Source organism: Populus nigra, chromosome 8 (genome assembly GCF_951802175.1).
Source record: "Populus nigra chromosome 8, ddPopNigr1.1, whole genome shotgun sequence".
Taxonomy (NCBI): domain Eukaryota; kingdom Viridiplantae; phylum Streptophyta; class Magnoliopsida; order Malpighiales; family Salicaceae; genus Populus; species Populus nigra.
The window spans coordinates 8,954,978-8,972,382 of record NC_084859.1 but is presented as its reverse complement, the minus strand read 5'-3'; the positions used below and the strand labels follow the sequence as shown (position 1 = coordinate 8,972,382).

At 34.2% G+C, this 17,405-nt stretch overlaps 1 long non-coding RNA gene across 1 annotated transcript; it reads right to left on the bottom strand.

Annotated features, from left to right (window-relative positions):
- Nucleotides 1–1,153: 1,153 nt before the first annotated feature.
- LOC133700605 (uncharacterized) lies at nucleotides 1,154–1,683 on the bottom strand. Its single transcript, XR_009843444.1, has 2 exons — nucleotides 1,548–1,683; nucleotides 1,154–1,439 (listed from the first exon to the last, which is right to left on the bottom strand). It is a non-coding gene; the product is annotated as an uncharacterized LOC133700605 (long non-coding RNA).
- Between the last annotated feature and the right edge of the window lie 15,722 nt (nucleotides 1,684–17,405).

Genomic DNA, 17,405 nt, shown 5'->3' with positions numbered 1-17,405 from the left:
GCTATAACTAATGATATTTTACGAGTTATATTTTGAGTCATTAGCTAATATATTATATCATTCATCCGTATCTAAAAAAATCATCAATTATGTTCAACTTTTTATCTATAACTTTCTATCAAGAAAAACTACTAATGATATAAATTAAATAGAACAAATGAGATCACTTTTCCAGAGTGATAAATTAATGTAATTACTCTGTTAGTAAGGATTAACATTCATATTGGTTTTAAATGAACTTTTCAATTGACCCTTTTTTTTCTAACGGAAGTCTCGAACTTAAATATGATTAATCTAACTTGTTGTATATTGAGATATTATCTCCTTATAACATGGTAAATCAAAATTGATTCTAGAAAAGCCAAAAATTAGCAATACAAGTAGAAGATGATATTTTTTTATGTATGTTATTTTTCATTTCTATGGTAATAATTGGGTAATTATTATGATTAATTTAATTTAAAAAATAATATGTATGCTTACATAACTCATTTATTTAAAATTAAATAAATTTGATATTAAAAAAGAATCACTTTAAAGTGAGAAACAAAACGTTATAATCAAACTCAAAATCTCTTTCCATTCCATTATTTCTACAACTCAAAATGTTTCTTCTAATCTTCTCATGTTGATAATGGTAAAAGTTAGAAATGACTTTAAAAAGAAAACTCACAATAATTACATTAATTTGACTATTAAGAAAGTAATTGTTTCCATTTACTATTATTTGAATTTACTAATAGAGACGGATGAGATATTAATTAATGACTCAATCTATAACTTATAAGATACTATTAAATATAATTTGAATATCATAAAATTTCTCATAAATACTTTATTGTAAATCTAAAGCATTTCTATTCATTTGAAGGTCAAAATTCACTAACAATCATTTCCAAATTAGTTTATTAGTAATCACTCACAATATTAGGATCGTGGCACCCACCAATCAATTAAAGAGTCTAGATCTACATAGGTACCATGTGGTAATTTTTCCCTCCCAAACAAGAAACGTATATGTATTTTGTTTTTGTTTTTTTGTTTTTTGTTTTTTTTTTTTGCAGGACTTTCTAATATAAGATAATAAGTTGACCATCGCTATTATTAAGAAAAAAAAAAAAGGGGTTAACCGTCGTTAGGGTTTAAATGACTCTTACTAAAATAAGGACATTGATTTATTGAGATGATACAACATGGATATGTCTCCACAAAGGAGTACAGAATACAGAATAACGAGAGTGATACTGATCCTTTCTATTCATATACTAATTTATTCCTGCAGTATACGTATATGAATATCAAAAGCGAACGTAAATAGTTTCATGGAGACCCAGTTGTAGATTCAGGTTCTATAGGAGTAGAACAACATGGGCAGCAGGACCCTGGAGGTGGAGGTGAGCAGCATACACAAGCTGGACATATTGGTCCAGATTGGAGACCTACACACACGCACGCACACAAGCGTAAGATCAATAAGAAATGAGGTGTTGGTAATTAATGAACAAATAATGAATTCGAGAGAGAGCTACGTTTAAGTAAATAATCACCTCGATAATTCAAACGGCCTGCTTCAGCTGATGGCAATATCGGAGACAGTACCATAGCAAAGATGAAGAGGGTCACCATAATAGACTTCAGAGAGTTACCTGCCATTTTTGCCTTAGTTATTGCTTACTGGTTGAATGAATAGATATGGTGTACATGATCTAGCTCTAAGCATGTGTTTATATAGGCTTGAGGATCCTGGACCAGTACAGCATACATGTCAAAAATGGTTGCGCGAAAACTTGTTTGAACAGAAAGTTTGGTTTCCCATTCTAGCTTGTTATTATTTATTATGTTGGCAACTTGAAGGCAGCTCAATAACTTACGTCCAGTGGTATTCTAGTTGAAGTCGATTTCTATATGTGGCGTTTTGTAACCAGCCACCTTCTTGGCTTCATTTTATACTAATTAAAACAATGTTTGTTTTTGTATCTTAAAAATATTTTAGAAAAAAATTAAATTTTTTATGATTATTTTTGGAGTGTAAACGGATCACAAGAGAGAGTTTCATTTCTACTATTATTCTTGAATCGGCAAACAATGTCAATTCTAAGGCATGGATTCATAGTTGTACATGCAAGACTCCAATTTTCTTTAGTTTCAGCCGCCAGATCTGACGCAATATAGAGCAATGAATATTATCGGCATTGATTTAAAAATATTTGTTGCAAACACCTTTTAAGAGAAATTAATCATCTATATTATATATATAAAATATGGATCATGGAACTTAATTATCCTCTTATCATACGCGCCAATCCTTCTTTTTTTCACCTTAACTACCATGAACTCAGTTTTATTGTTTAGGATTACAAACACTACTCTATAAAGATAAAAGTTGAAAACTTTAATTTTTATTTAGGTGTAGTTAAAAATAGAATAAAACATTATAATTAATTTAAAATTATGTAGCATACTTGAATTAAATTTTTACAAGATAAAAGCAATCTTAAAAATCTTCCTTCTCTTGTACTTGCTGGAAAATAAAGAATAGCAGTCAAACATTACCAGAAATTCACTTAATACCAACAACATTACTGACAGAATACTTCTATCGGTAATTTGCTTTCCCTCTGTAATTCCATCAGTATATACCGGCGGACTACTTCGGTAGGTATTTACCGACAGAATGACAGATGAAATATTCAGAATTAAAAAAGGGCGGTTCGCTGACGTGGAAGTTTTTATGGGTGATTTTACCGACGGAATCACTGAGAGATTCAAAACGGCAGCTCCGTACGGTGACGTGACCTATTCACCGTTCGAATTGTAGACGGAATCATCGAGGGATTCAAACCGAAATCTCCATACAATGATGTGACCTATTTACCGTTAAAATGGCCGATGGAATACGTCCGTCGGTAAGCCCGTCAGTAAAAGTTAATATATGACCACTCTGCCGACCCTCTCCTCCCCTATTTCTCCTTTTTCTTCCCCATCCCAACTCTCCCCTATTGCAAACAACCAGCCCCCCCTCCCAAAAAAATCTCTCTTCTCAGCACAATAAGTCATATTTCTTGAAGTTTTGTGGTCACAACATCCGTGTTCTGATTTACTGACGGATTTTATCAGTTTTTGTAAGTAATTCTATCTTTTTAAATTTTAACATTTAAATGTCAATTTTTTTTTTAGTATATGTATTTTGTTAGTATATGTACATGTTTTATTGTTATTTCTCAAAAAACTTGTAGTAAATGAATGTATAATTTTATACTTGTTATAGTTTGTTTTAGATTTTGTAAAATTATATTTGTTTGTAAATTGTTGAAACTTTATTGAATTACCGAATTACATGTGTTGTTTTGAAATAATTAATAGCTTATTTAACGGGTCTGTTTTAATTTTTATCAATGGTATTGCGGAGTTGTAATTTCTATAAATTTATATGTATTAATTTGTATGGACGTTGATAATTGATAATGAATATTTAATATTTATGAGAAGTTGTAAATGGTTTGTTAGATAATTTCGAGGTAAATCAATATTTTTGCAAATTTATTTACCTAACACAGTTACTTAATACATGTTGTCATCATAATTTTATAGAGGTTCGATAGAAGTCATGAATGATTGTTCATGGATGTATCAAGATTCACGCCAAGGATTGTGGAGGATGGATTATTGTAACGGGGTTCAGGGTTTTATCAATTTCACAACATCTATTCCCAGAAATTTTACTGGAGGTGGTATTAGGTGTCTATGTAGGAAGTGTCAAAATAAAAAAGTATCTGCATCCAAATGTTGTAATGATGCATTTTCTACACAAATGATTTATGGAGAATTACCGGTGTTGGTATGCACACAGAGAAGTATTTGTTCGTAATAAGAGAATGGGAGAAAGGGTGGTTGGGTCAACTTCTAGTTCTAGTAACATGCATGAAGCGGCAAATGAAAACACTAATCCTTACAGGAATATGGTTATGGATGCAATGAGAATGAATCAAGGTAATGTCAGTCAATGTCCAATCATAGAAGAAGAACCTAATGCAAATGCAACTAGGTTTTTTGATTTGTTAAAGATTCTGACGAACCATTATGGGATGGCTGCACGAACCACAGTAAATTATCGGCCGTAGCATAGGTGTTCACCATCAAGTCAGATCACGGGTTGAATGAGGTCAGGTATGACAAAATTATTGAATGGACGATATGCATTTTACCTGAAAGGAACAGGCTGAAAGAGAACTTCTATACTACGAAGTCCATGATGAAACCCCTCGGTTTAGGATACCAGAAAATTGACATGTGCCCTAACTTCTACATGTTATACTACCTTGAAAATACTGAGCTAAACGAGTGCATGACATGTGGGCATTCCCGTTACAAACCCAGAACTGGAAGGGGAAAAACTCTAATGGCATATAAAAAACTTAGATACTTCCCAATCACACCTAGACTGCAGAGGTTATTCATGTCACTAAAGACTACTGAGCACATGACATGGCACCAATCACATGATGCGGTTGATGGAGTGATGGTGCATCCTTCTGACGGCGAAGCGTGGAAACACTTTAACAGTGTTCATCCTCACTTTTCAGCTAAATCAAGGAACGTGCGTCTTGGGTTGTGTACAGGCGGATTCAACCCATTCAGGTCATTTGCTGCTTCTTATTCTTGTTGGCCGGTCATACTCACGGTTTATAACTTGCCACCGAGAATGTGTATGAGACCGAAGTTCATGTTTTTATCTACTGTCATACCCGGTCCAAGCAGATCGGGCTGGAATATAGATGTTTGTCTTTGACCGTTGATTGATGAGTTGGCGCAGTTGTGGTCCTCCAGAGCTTTAACTTATGATATATCGAGGAAACAAAATTTTGTTATGAGGGCGGCTTTGATGTGGACCATCAATGATTTTTCAGCTTATGGAATGCTTTCTGGTTAGAGTATGCATGAGAAACTAGCATGTCCATACTGTATGGAAAACAACAAAGCATTCACGCTAATAAACAGAGGTAAAGCTTCTTTTTTTTACTGTCACCGTCTTTTCTTGCCATATAATCACAGGTACAGAAAGAATAGAAAAGATTTCTTTGTTGGCAAAGTTGAAAAGGATGTTGCATCCCCGTGTCTTTCTCGTGAAGAATTGCATGATGTTGTATCAGAGTACGGTGACATTATGTTTGGTCTTCAATCAGGTAAGTAGAAGTTTCCTGGTTTTGGTTTGACCTATAATTAGGTAAAACAAAGTATTTTTTGGAAGCTTCCTTATTGGAAGACCAATCTGCTCCGCCATAACCTTGACGTCATGCACATTGAAAAGAACGTGTTTGAGAACATTTTTAACACCGTCATGGATGTGAAGGGGAAAACAAAAGACAACATCAAGGCTAGATTGGATATAGCTTTGTTCTGTATCCGTAAAAATATGGAGTTAGTTTGTGATGAGTCACGGGTCGCAAAACTAAGAGCAAGCTTTGTGTTAAAGAAAAACGCACAAATACTAGTCTATAAATGGCTTAAGAGTCTATATTTTCGCGATGGACATGCCTCGAACATATCAAGACTAGTTAATATTTAGGAATGCAGATTGTATGGCATGAAAAGTCATGACTGCCACGTGTTTATGCAAGCACTCATCGCATTAGCTTTTCGTGATTTGTTGCAAAGGGGATATGGGATGCACTTATGGAGATCAATCATTTCTGTAGAGATATATGTTCTAGTAAGTTGAATGTTGATCATATTGAGAGGCTTGAAACGAATATCGTCGAGACACTATGCAAACTTGAGATGATATTCCCTCCATCATTTTTTTGACTCAATGGAACATCTCCTCATACATCTACTGTTCGAGGAAAAGGGTGGAGGACCGGTCCAGTATAGATGGATGTACCCATTCAAACGGTTAGATATTACAGTTGCAATGTAATTCACATATAAAATTATTTTCTTCATTTTTCTTAATTAAAAATATTTGATTAATTCAATGCAGGTACTTGTTCAATCTCAAGAAAAAAGTTAAGAACAAGGCGTATGTTGAGGCTTCGATATGTGAGGCCTATATTGTTGAGGAGATCTCAACATTTATCTCGTATTATTTCGAACCTCATCTAAGAACGAGAATCAATCGCGTTCCACGACATGATGATGGCGGTGAAGTGCCTTCTAGTGGGAACTTGTCAATATTCTCCAATCCTGGACGACCCACACCTAAAAATGTCGTAAGAGGAAGATATTTGTCGGAAATAGAGTTCAAACATGCACACAATTATGTTCTATTTAACTGTGATGAGCTGAGACCTTTTATTCAGTAAGTATATATATGTGTAATACTAATTAAACTTTATTAATAATATATTGTTTATATATTGTAATATCATACACTCATTATCACTTGCAGGTAATATCAACAATATTTGTTGTTCAATAACTCACAACTGGTCGAATCCTAGATTTTTCAATTACAAGATGAACAATTTGTCATGTGGTTCAGAACACATGTAAGTACTATCAGAAACTCATTATCACTTGCAAAATTACTGTATGCATGCCATTACAAGATTTTTGTTTACTGTTCATTGATGTACATTACATACAAGGTTTATCAAATGGGAAGTAGTGCTGCTAAGTCATTGTCTTCACTAAGCCTAGGCCCTGAAAAAAAAGTTAAGTGCTACAACGGGTATTTTGTCAATGGATATGTGTTTCATACTGAAGAATACGAGTATGGAAGAAAGACATACAACAACGGTATTTGTGTTAAGGGATCAATTAGTAGTGAGTTAGAAATTGACTACTATGATAGATTAGAAGAGGTCATCGAACTGCAATATCATAGCGAGCATAATAGAGTGTTTTTATTCAAATGCTATTGGTATAACACAACTGACAGAGGAATCAGAGTTGATCCGCACTATGGTCTGGTCGAAATCAACTCAAAAGCTAGACTCTGTAACGTAAACGATACCTTTGTTTTCGCAAAGCAATGTTAATAAGTTTATTACACATACACCCCTTTCTTTAGAAAGGATCGATCAAGAGTTGATTGGTTATCCGTTTTAAAAACAAAACCCAGGGGTCGTGTCGAGCTTGTTCAGGATGAGAACAAAGACACAAGTGTGCGAGATGAAGTCTTTCAAGTTAGTGAGTTGGTTTAACCATATCGAGACGCAGAGGAGTTGAATGTTGTTTTGAGCTATAGCGGACAAGCAAATATTGATGAAGATGATGATATCCATATTGAAGATTGCGATGAAGGTGATGACTATTCAAATGACGACGATGAAGAAGAAAATTCTGACTAACTATCAAAATGAAGCCCTGTGTAAAACATTTTTTTCATGTAATATATATTATGGATAATATATTTTGTAGCACGAAATATTTATTTTATAAGTTTGTATTGTTTAAGCACTGTTGTTATTGTTTTGTGCGATGGACAATTTATCATTTAAGTGTTTGCAGAAAGGTAAATAGGCACTACAAACATCATCTTTCTTGCACACTGCACTATCACCGATGACCATACCGACAGATTCCAGTCCGTCGGTATTTCACAGTAGCGTCCCTGGAAATGCCACAACCATAACCGATGACCAAACCGACGGATTCCAGTCCGTCGACATTTCACAGTAGCGTCCCTGGAAATGCCACAACCATCACCAACGACCAAACCGATAAATTCCAGTCCGTCGGCATTTCAAAGTAGTGTCCCTGGAAATGCCACAACCATCACCGATGGCTTTGTGGATGGATGCCAGTCCGTCGACATTTCACAGTAACGTCCCTGGAAATGCCACAACTATCACCGACGACTTTGCGGATGAATACCATTTCGTCGGCATTTCATAGTAGCGTCCCTGGAAATGCCACAGCCATCACCGATGACTTTATGGACAAATACCATTCCTTCAATATTGTGTCGGCAGGTCACAATTACCGACAAAATCATCGACGGACGGTGTGAATTCGAAAGGGTGGGACATTAAATCCATCTCTGACCGCGTGTATTTGCCGATGGAATTACCAACGGACTGCGAAAAATATGGAGGGTAATTAAAAATGATGATGCAAAATTCAAAATGTACCGACGGATTTTTGAAACATCACTGACGGAATAATTTAAAATAATATTTTTTTAATGGCCGTCGGTGAATCCATTGATAAAACTGCGCTATAAATCCCAGCAACCACCCCTTCAATTCATTTTTTCATCTGCTTCGTTATTCCCCTTTCATTTTTGATTTTTTTCCTCTCATTTCCTTCAAAACTTTTGTTTATTTTGCTTGCAATCTCTACTTGAATCTTCATCGAATTAAAAGGTATGTATTTCCTCTATTTCATTTTACTTTAAGGATTTTTTTTCTTTGTTTTAGCTATTTTTATTTTTGTTATGTTTTTTTGTTTTGGTGTATTTTTATAATGTAGATAAAGTCTTGAAATAAACACATTATTAAGGTAAGCATATTTCATTCCTAAAGTCTATAGTTTTTTTTAAAAAAAATTTATTAAATATATTTTATTGTTTGTATTGCCATAATAATTGAATAATTTGTTGAATTGTAATTGTTAATGTTGAATTTATCTTAGAATTAGTAATTGAATATGTTGGAATAATTAGTAATTTAACTCTATTATTGCATGATTTGTGTTTAATTATTTCCATTAATTTTAATTGTTAGTCTAGAATTTGTTTTTTGAATTTATTGGCAATATTTTATTGTTTGTATTGCCATAATAATTGAATAATTTGTGGAATTGTAATTATTAATGTTGAATTTACCTTGTAATTAGTAATTGAATATGTTGGATTAAATTTAATTATTTTATCTCAATTTTACTCTATTTTTGCATGATTTTTGTTTAATTATTTCCATTAATTTTAATTGTTTGTGTAGAGTTTTTTTTTTTTGAATTTATTGAATATATTTTATTGTTTGTATTTCCATTATAATTGAATAATTTGTTGAATTGTAATTGTTAATGTTGAATTTCCTTTGTAATTAGTATGGATGTTATTTGTATAGATGTTATGTTATATACAATATTAGTATTGATGGGTCAATTGGTTGTGGCTATTGTCAATATTTGCAGGTTTGAAAAGTTTAGGTAGTCTCTAATATAGGGGAGGTGTTGCCGAATTTTTTTTAACATTCGAATTTGATTATATAATTATTCGTATAAAATTGTGTAGATGAGTAAAACGAAATACACAGCTCGTCGCTCACGTATGGTCGCAACTAGTTCTTCTAGCAGCGAGGATGACATATCCTTAAGTGCTTGTCAAGAAGAGGCACCTGCGCCGTCAACCAATGCTACCTCTTCCAGCGCGGTTTACAACACAGAGGTGGCGTGCTTTCGCAGCAGAATCAATTCACCCGCAAGTTCGAGGCACAGTGGAAGGACGACCTTTCTTAAGTTTGTTAAGGTTTTAGTTTTTTTTTTAATTACAACATAACTTATGAACAACTAATCAATATTTCATTAATTTAATTTATTTTTAGGTTCACAAACATTGAGGTCGCCCGAGTAATATAATCAGCGTTTAAATCGTTGATGGAGATTCCATTATTTCAATGGAGTCAGGTATCCAGACATCTTGAATGGATACCTCAAATCGATGCATGGTTTGACAGATTTGAGGTTGATGTTAATTTCTAATTTCCAGCTTATTCCTAATAAATTATTAATATAATTGTAAATAAATTATTATTTTTATTTAAAATTAATTATTTATACATAGGAAAAATTTGACTGGGATAGTACGCATGACACTATTGTGAGGAAGGTGTGGGGAAATCATGCGGCAACTAGGTAACATCGAAAACAATACAATATTTTTTTAGAAAAAAATTTATGTTTCAAAATCTAATTTCTCGCTATGGAAGTAGGTTGCGTGATTTTTGTTATGAAGCGCAAGAAAAAGCAAAAAAAAACGGCGAGAGATAATGGTCTCCAAGGCTGGAACAACGTGGCAGTTTGGAGGGATTTCAAACCGATATACATCCCGGCAGATATATGGCTGTAATATCTTGAGCACGTGACGTCTTAGCGGTTCACATAACGCTCACAGTCTGGTGCTGGCAACTGAAATTGGTCAATTCATGGCTCAATGATAACGCACACCAGCAGCTCCGTTTGCTGCACATGCAAAACAGATTGTAAGATTAATTTAAATGAAATATATCATTAAATTAATTTGTTAATTAATTTTTTTCATTACAGGCTACGTCTCTTAGACGTGAGCCGAGCCTAATGGAGCTGTTTGTTGAGACGCACGTGCACAGTCAAGATCGCCAAAAAGGGGCGCAACAGTTCGTTGACAACCATGCTCAACACTTTTGGTCTGTTTGTTCAACCATTTTATTTTGTAAGTTATTATTTTTATTGAATTGAATATGATGATTTCTTTTTTCATTTTCAGGAGACCTATAATAGCTGGTTGAGGGAGAGATATGTGGACGATCCTTCGACCCATCCGGATTTCGATCCGGATTTGTGGATGGAGGTTGGATCGTCCGGTGGACCCGATAAAAATCGGGTGTACGGGTTTTCCAACACTACGACCAAGAACTTGTGGGAGGCCCATAGTGTCTCAACTGTTGGGAGCTTCCAATCAGTATCGAGCACCCATTCTAAGGAGTTCGTGGCCTTGCAGCAACACACGGCTCAACTCGCCGAAAAATACGACCACCTATCAGCGACTTATGAACAACTCTCGGCAAATTATGAACAGCTTCGCCAAATGATCATGAACATGGCATCATAGAGTGGTGATACATGTGCGCCTCCTCCTTTTTTGCCGTATAACAACCAGCCTCCTCCTCCTTCTCCTCCAGCTCTATCATTATGTTAATTTGTAATGAATATTATTTAACTTTAATAATTAATTTAATATTTTTTTTGAAACACATTCAATTTGTAATGAATATTATTTAACTTTATTTTTTTGTTTTTTATGTTGAATAAAAATTTTATTTGCATAATTGGTTTTTTTACTATTAATTTATATAATTTTATATTATGTATTCTAAATAATGTTTTTAAAAAATACTTAAAAATAATCACCTAGGGTTTTACTGACGAACTGTATCCATCGACATTTGACAGAGAGTGGGAAATGCCAATCATACCGATGAATTTACAGACAGAATGTTTCCGTTGGCATTTCACAGTAGCTTGGTGCAAATGCCACAATTACCGACGAATTTATAGACGGATATATTTTGTCGGTATTTCACACACTCACCGACAAAGTTACCAAGGGCTATAGTCCGTCGGCATTGAACCGGGAGCTGAAAAATATTTACTGAATATGCCACTATCACCGACGGAATCAATCTGTCGGTATATTTCAAGCGGGAATATTTTTTTTTGCGTGCAATTTCCGTCTGTAAAACCATCGGCAATTGTTTTTTTTTACCGACTGATATAGCGACGAAATTAGGTATTACCGACGAAAAGAAAGTCAACGAAAGGTTTCTTTCGGGGACGTCGTCGGTAAAAAAATTTTCGATGAACTCTGAATTACAGACCGACAGAATAGTTCGGTCAGTAAAACTATGAGATCTTGTAGTGAAAAGTAAGAACATGCATGGATCACTTGGATTAGTAGAGCCTATAAATCAGCCCCACTTAACTCATGATCCTATGATCCATGTGCATTCTTAATTTTTTTTTAATGTTTAACACTTTAGTTTGAAAAATAATAATCATTGATATCATTAGTACTAGTGAGCTTGTTGAAAATTTCCTAAGAATAGAATCTTGCCAAAGTTGTTGTAGTATAAAATGTGTGAAATGCTGGGCATGGAAAACTAGAGCACATGTAAAACAACTCTTCAATTAGAATTGGGGATCCTTTGATGTCTAAGGTTTATCTCTGCTGTAATCTTGTAATTGTTCATATATTTTAGAACTAGGAATTACAAATTCTTATTAGTATAAACAACAAGAGCTTACATGAAAAGGTTGCATGGCTTATAAAATGTTCAAGAAAACTCAAAGAACCGACAAAGATTAAAAAGTTAGAAAATTTGGCGACTTCTTAAAAGTTTTAAGGCTTGGAAAAGTAAGAAACAACATTGAATGACTCTTACACCACTCGGTACTTATTTAATTTGGTATATTATAAAATTAAATACCTAAATTAATAATTTTTCTCTACTATAAATTCTATTAAAATTGTAGGGTAGAAAACCCGTTAGCTCAATTAAAATTAAATTTTTTGGGCTTTCCAAATCCATCATTATGACTAATTGTACTACAAACTAACAAGCATTGCCTGCTATAAAGTATAGTATAGGACAAAAAACTGTTACTTACTATAAAAACTAATGAAGTCATGAAAATGCACACGGAAATTGGGATTCCACGTGTTACGATCATGGCCCAAGAAGTTAGGGCTTGATTAAATGGGCTGGTTACAAGCTTGATTGTTCCTGAAAAAATAAATTTTTTTTATAAAACAAGAAAATTTTTGATATTTAAGTTAATATGTGTTGTAATCTAATTTTGATTCAATAGCTTTTTAATTTAATTTTACAGGGTTTAAAATGTAAAATTAAATGATGACAGATTTATTTTGATGAAATATATGATTTGTTAGCTTGCGTGAAAACTAAAAACTACAATGTGTTTTTGTCATTCTATCATTATTTTCAAAATAATTTATATGTTCAAAATAATGATAGTTTTTCGTTTATAAATTTGAATTTTAATTAAATTCAAACTTCAAAAAAAAAATTTAATTAAAACTTTGTTTTTCACATATAAAGGAATTTTTATACTATAAATATAGATCTCAATATATATATAAAAAATATGGTGAAAAACCATAGGAAGTGAAGGGAGAAGGGGGCGGCGAACCCGATACTAGCCGCAGCCCCCCTCAGCCCTTTCCTTTTTTGTTCTTCCCCGACCTCCAGAGACGGCTCTCAGCTCTTCCCAGCTAGCTACCCCAGCAGCCCCCAGTTAATATTCTTCCCAGCAGCACCATTCCAAGGACATTTTGTCTTCTCAGCCGTGAACTGCAAAGAAAACATGATTAATTCCCCTAGCAACAACAACAAGCTTCCTCCTTCTGCACCAGCAAGGACCGCACTAGTAAATCAGCACTGCAACTTCTTCTTCTCCAACACATCATCTTGCTTTATGCAATATTGTGAGCCGTCCAGCATGCGCTCCTCCAACAACAGCAGGTTTTCAAAGCATGAACAGTAGCTTTGTCTTCAACCATGGAAGTCTTTCAGTTCAAACCCAGCACCTAGAGTTTTTTTCTCTTCTCCATTGAAGCAGTGACAGTGGGTGCTCCTTAGCCACCATTTCCTCCTTCTGCAGCAGCTCAGTCCAGCAATAGCAGTGACTACTGTCTTTCTTCACAGCATCGTAACCTAGTTGCAACATTCAATGGCAGTCCATCGGCGCAGCTTCTCAGCAACAGCAATGCAGCAGACCAGTAGAGAGAGAGAAAAGAATAAAAAGAAACAGGAAGAATACGAACAAAGAGGAGACACAGAACAAACGAAAGTAAAGGAGAAAGACAGACAAGGGATAACAAAGGGAACATAGGGGGAAAAGAGAAAAAGAGCGAACGAAACAGAAGTGGAGAGGAAGTTTTTGGCCAGCCACCAAACCTTCATCACCATCGTCTCCACAGTCTTCGGCAACCAGTGACGAGCAAACAGAGGAAGGAACCAAAGAAGATAGGAGAAAAAAAATAACAGAACAACAGAAAATGAAAGAGCATGGAGAAGAAAGGAAGCTTGAAGACAGGAGCTTCGCCCAGCGTCTGCTAATTCGTGCAAAGTCCCTGCAAAACCAAGTAAGTTCTTCCATTTGTAACTGTGCAAAGATAATATAATTACCTTGTTACTGTTGCAAGCATGTGTGAATAATTCAACCATATCTATAACAGTGGTCACTAGCTTGGGCCAATGACCAAGCTGGGCCAGCTGGGTCCAATATAGCCTATACGAGTCGAGTCAGACCCAACCTCAAAAAAATAAAAAAAATAAATAATAATAAAAAATATATGCATGCATAAAAAATAAATTTATTTTATTTGTTTATTTACTAACGCCAGAGTCAGGAATAAAAATACTGATTTAAAATTTATTTTATTTTATAGCTATGTAATATTTACCAACGCCAGAGTTGGAAGTATCCGTAGTTGAATATTCACTGGCGTCAGAATCAGAAATATTATAAGCAAATCATCATAACATAAACAAATAAACATTTATCAAATTAAGATAGAACCACCAATGCAGCCTGCCTTAGGCAGGACGTTTAAGAGGTGATAATATCTTCCATTTTACATAACCAGTTCCGTACCATAGAATCTCTGCTGACCAGTCAGGGTTCCTAGTGACCATAATACTAGGTGGCGACTCCTTAAACAAGACATTTTCCCCCAAAGAATAAGATGCCAGATATCGGTGTAACAATGTGCATCAGAAAAATAACATACAAGAGAATTGAGAGAAAATACAATGAGTTTGAGAAAATGTGACTTATAAAAACCTGTTTGATTTACTCGATGACCCAAATATTTATAGACCTTGGTCATGTCAGCTCATTTGCATGAAAATTTATTGGTGAGAATATCGGTGTCTAATTTTGAAAAAGTATTTGACATGTTATTGGTGAAGTGTTTAGTGAATGTCAATGATACGATAGCTAGAAATAGTTATTGGCAGAGAAATGAGATGCCTAATTTGCATTGAATGTGGTGCTTGTATACACTGTCGACCACTAACTAGAAAAAGGTGGTGTCAGCCTTGTATAAAATATGTACTTTTAGAGAATATAACAGTTAATCATAAATAAAAATTTTGTGTGTGATGGGCAGTGGACAACGCTTGTATTCTGACTCATCGAGTGTCACAGAACCATTTCAACCCAATAGCTTAAGCTGTTAAGTGAGGTCCTAGGATATGATTTATATTATTCTCTAACACACCCCCTCAAGTGAAAGCCTTTTGGGCTTGAAACTTGCACATGCCCACTTTACCTTGTGCTTAATATTTATCAAATAAATGAGGGTGGTGAGATTCGAACTCGTGACCGCTTGTCATCAAGGCTCTGATACCATGTCAAAGAACCATCTCAACCTAAAAGCTTAAGCTATTAGGTGAGGTCCTAGGATATGATTTATATTATTCTCTAACATCGAGAATTAAAAAGATATTTAGGTGTGTGTATGTGTGTGTGTGTGTGTGTAATGGACAATCTATGTGGTGAATAAGAAGAGGTAAACAACATGAGATAAAGGTGGAGATGAAGGATGTAGGCAGGAAAGGGTGAGACAAAAAATAAGTGAGTGGTCATTTGGGTTTTGACCCAAACAACCACATAAAAGGTGAGTGGCCATTTGAGCCATAGCCCAAACATACACAAAAAGTGCATGCTTATTTGGGTTTTGACCTAAACATCCATTACTATTTGTACTTGAAAGTGTATTTTTATCAAGGTTTTATATCATCATTTTGCACTTAAAGTATTAATAACTTCTTAGCTAAAGCATGTTTTATAATAACAAGTTTGAAAATATAAGATACCTTTAATTTATGGTAAATTTTCATTTTAAATGCAGGTCTATCACATAAATCAAATGCTTGATTGGTGAATTTAACTACTGAAATTGAGAAGACAAAAATAAGGCTAAGCTTAGAAAAGAGATGATGGTTCAGTCCAAACTGGAACACTATTCAGTTATTGGATCATAACTGAAGCTGTAGAACTTGGATTTAGGTTTGGTTTATATGTATGGAAAGCTAAGATATAGGCCTAAAACTTTCATGCGGAGTCCAAGATTCAAAAAGATCGTTTTCAAGTTCAAATTATAGTAACAATAGAGAAGTCAGAATCTGTCCTGTAGCCTAGACACTGTTCAGTGTTCAGCCCATATCTCGAGTTCTAGAAGTCCAAATGCACCGATTCATTTTTTGTTGGAAAGCTGAGACAATTTCCTAGAACTTTCATGGGGACCATCCTGTTCCAATTCTGATGTTAGTAACGACCTTTTTGGCAAACAAGAAGACAAGGATTGTTACCAAGTCAAGAAGTGGCCACCCACTCAACAATTAGTCATCAAATCAATAGTTTTAAATTTTGGCCTATAAAAAGAGGCATTTGCCATGCATTTAGGCATCTTGGTTTTCAGATCAAGATTATGTTCCTGTTCTCTTTCTTTTTATAATGCTTAAGCTTTTCTTTCAATATTAATCTCTTGTTTATGCCTTTCATTTCCTTTCCTTTACTTGGTTAACTTACATTTTATTTATGTTCTTATCTTGTTTATTTATGTTTCTCTCTTTTATTATGTTTAATTAAGTTTATTATGTCAAGGTGAAAAAGTTACACTAATGGTGTAAGAATAAGTATAGTATAAACTCAACATGGACCTTAATGTTTGATACTAACATGTTTTGTATTTGTTATCTTATTCACTCTTAATACTTTGCTTGTTAAATGGTAAATTTATATTTATGTTGAATAAGTCTTGGTACAACAAATACTTGGCACTTTCATAACCCAATCGTATGGTATAACCGACACCTGTGCTATGAAAGGAACTTGATTTGTTGTTAACATAAGTTATAATCATGAATACCTGACAACATTTACAAGTATTAACATTATTCGAATAAGATAACTAATGTAATCATGTTAACAATTTATAATCCGATTGGAACCTTCTGTGTGTGTGGTTTCTAGTTGAGTAATAAAAAAAGTTTATACTATACTTCTTTAAAATACCATTAGTGGATCCTCTAACCTTGACAATTATTTTATACTTGTTTAAATCCTTACATCAATATTACATCTCAAAGCTCTCTTCAACTCTTTTTTTGTTATTATCTATTTCTTTATTTGTAGTTTATACAGTTAACCTCCCTGTGGTTCGACCCTAATCTTGTCAGGTTATTTATTACTTCGACACTCCTATACTTGGGAGAAGATATCAACTCTGTGGTCGTGTCATGTGGTATGTGCATTACAAGTATTAAGAGAGTGAGCGCATTATTATTTTAGACAATGTGTCTGGCTCACTTGATATTTTTGGTGGTCTTTTAGATTTAAACAGGTTAATCTTATGGACATCTTTATAATAAATTAGATGTGATAAAATTAAATACCCAGTATGTTATTGATAACCTTCTCTCTCTCCTTTTCCATGCCAAGTCAGCCTTATAATAGAAATAACATGCCGAATTTATGTGAGAGGTGAAATAAAATGGTCGAAGATAAAGGAAAGTGAAAAGGTACATTTTTTGTGCATGGCGTGGAAGTGCAAGTGAAATGCAAATGTTTTTGTTGTTTTAATTTTTTGGCCGGAGTAGTTTTTTTTTCACTCTATATGGGCAGTGGCTCAAATGGAGTGACTTTTATTTTCTCCATTTAGGTTATTGTTC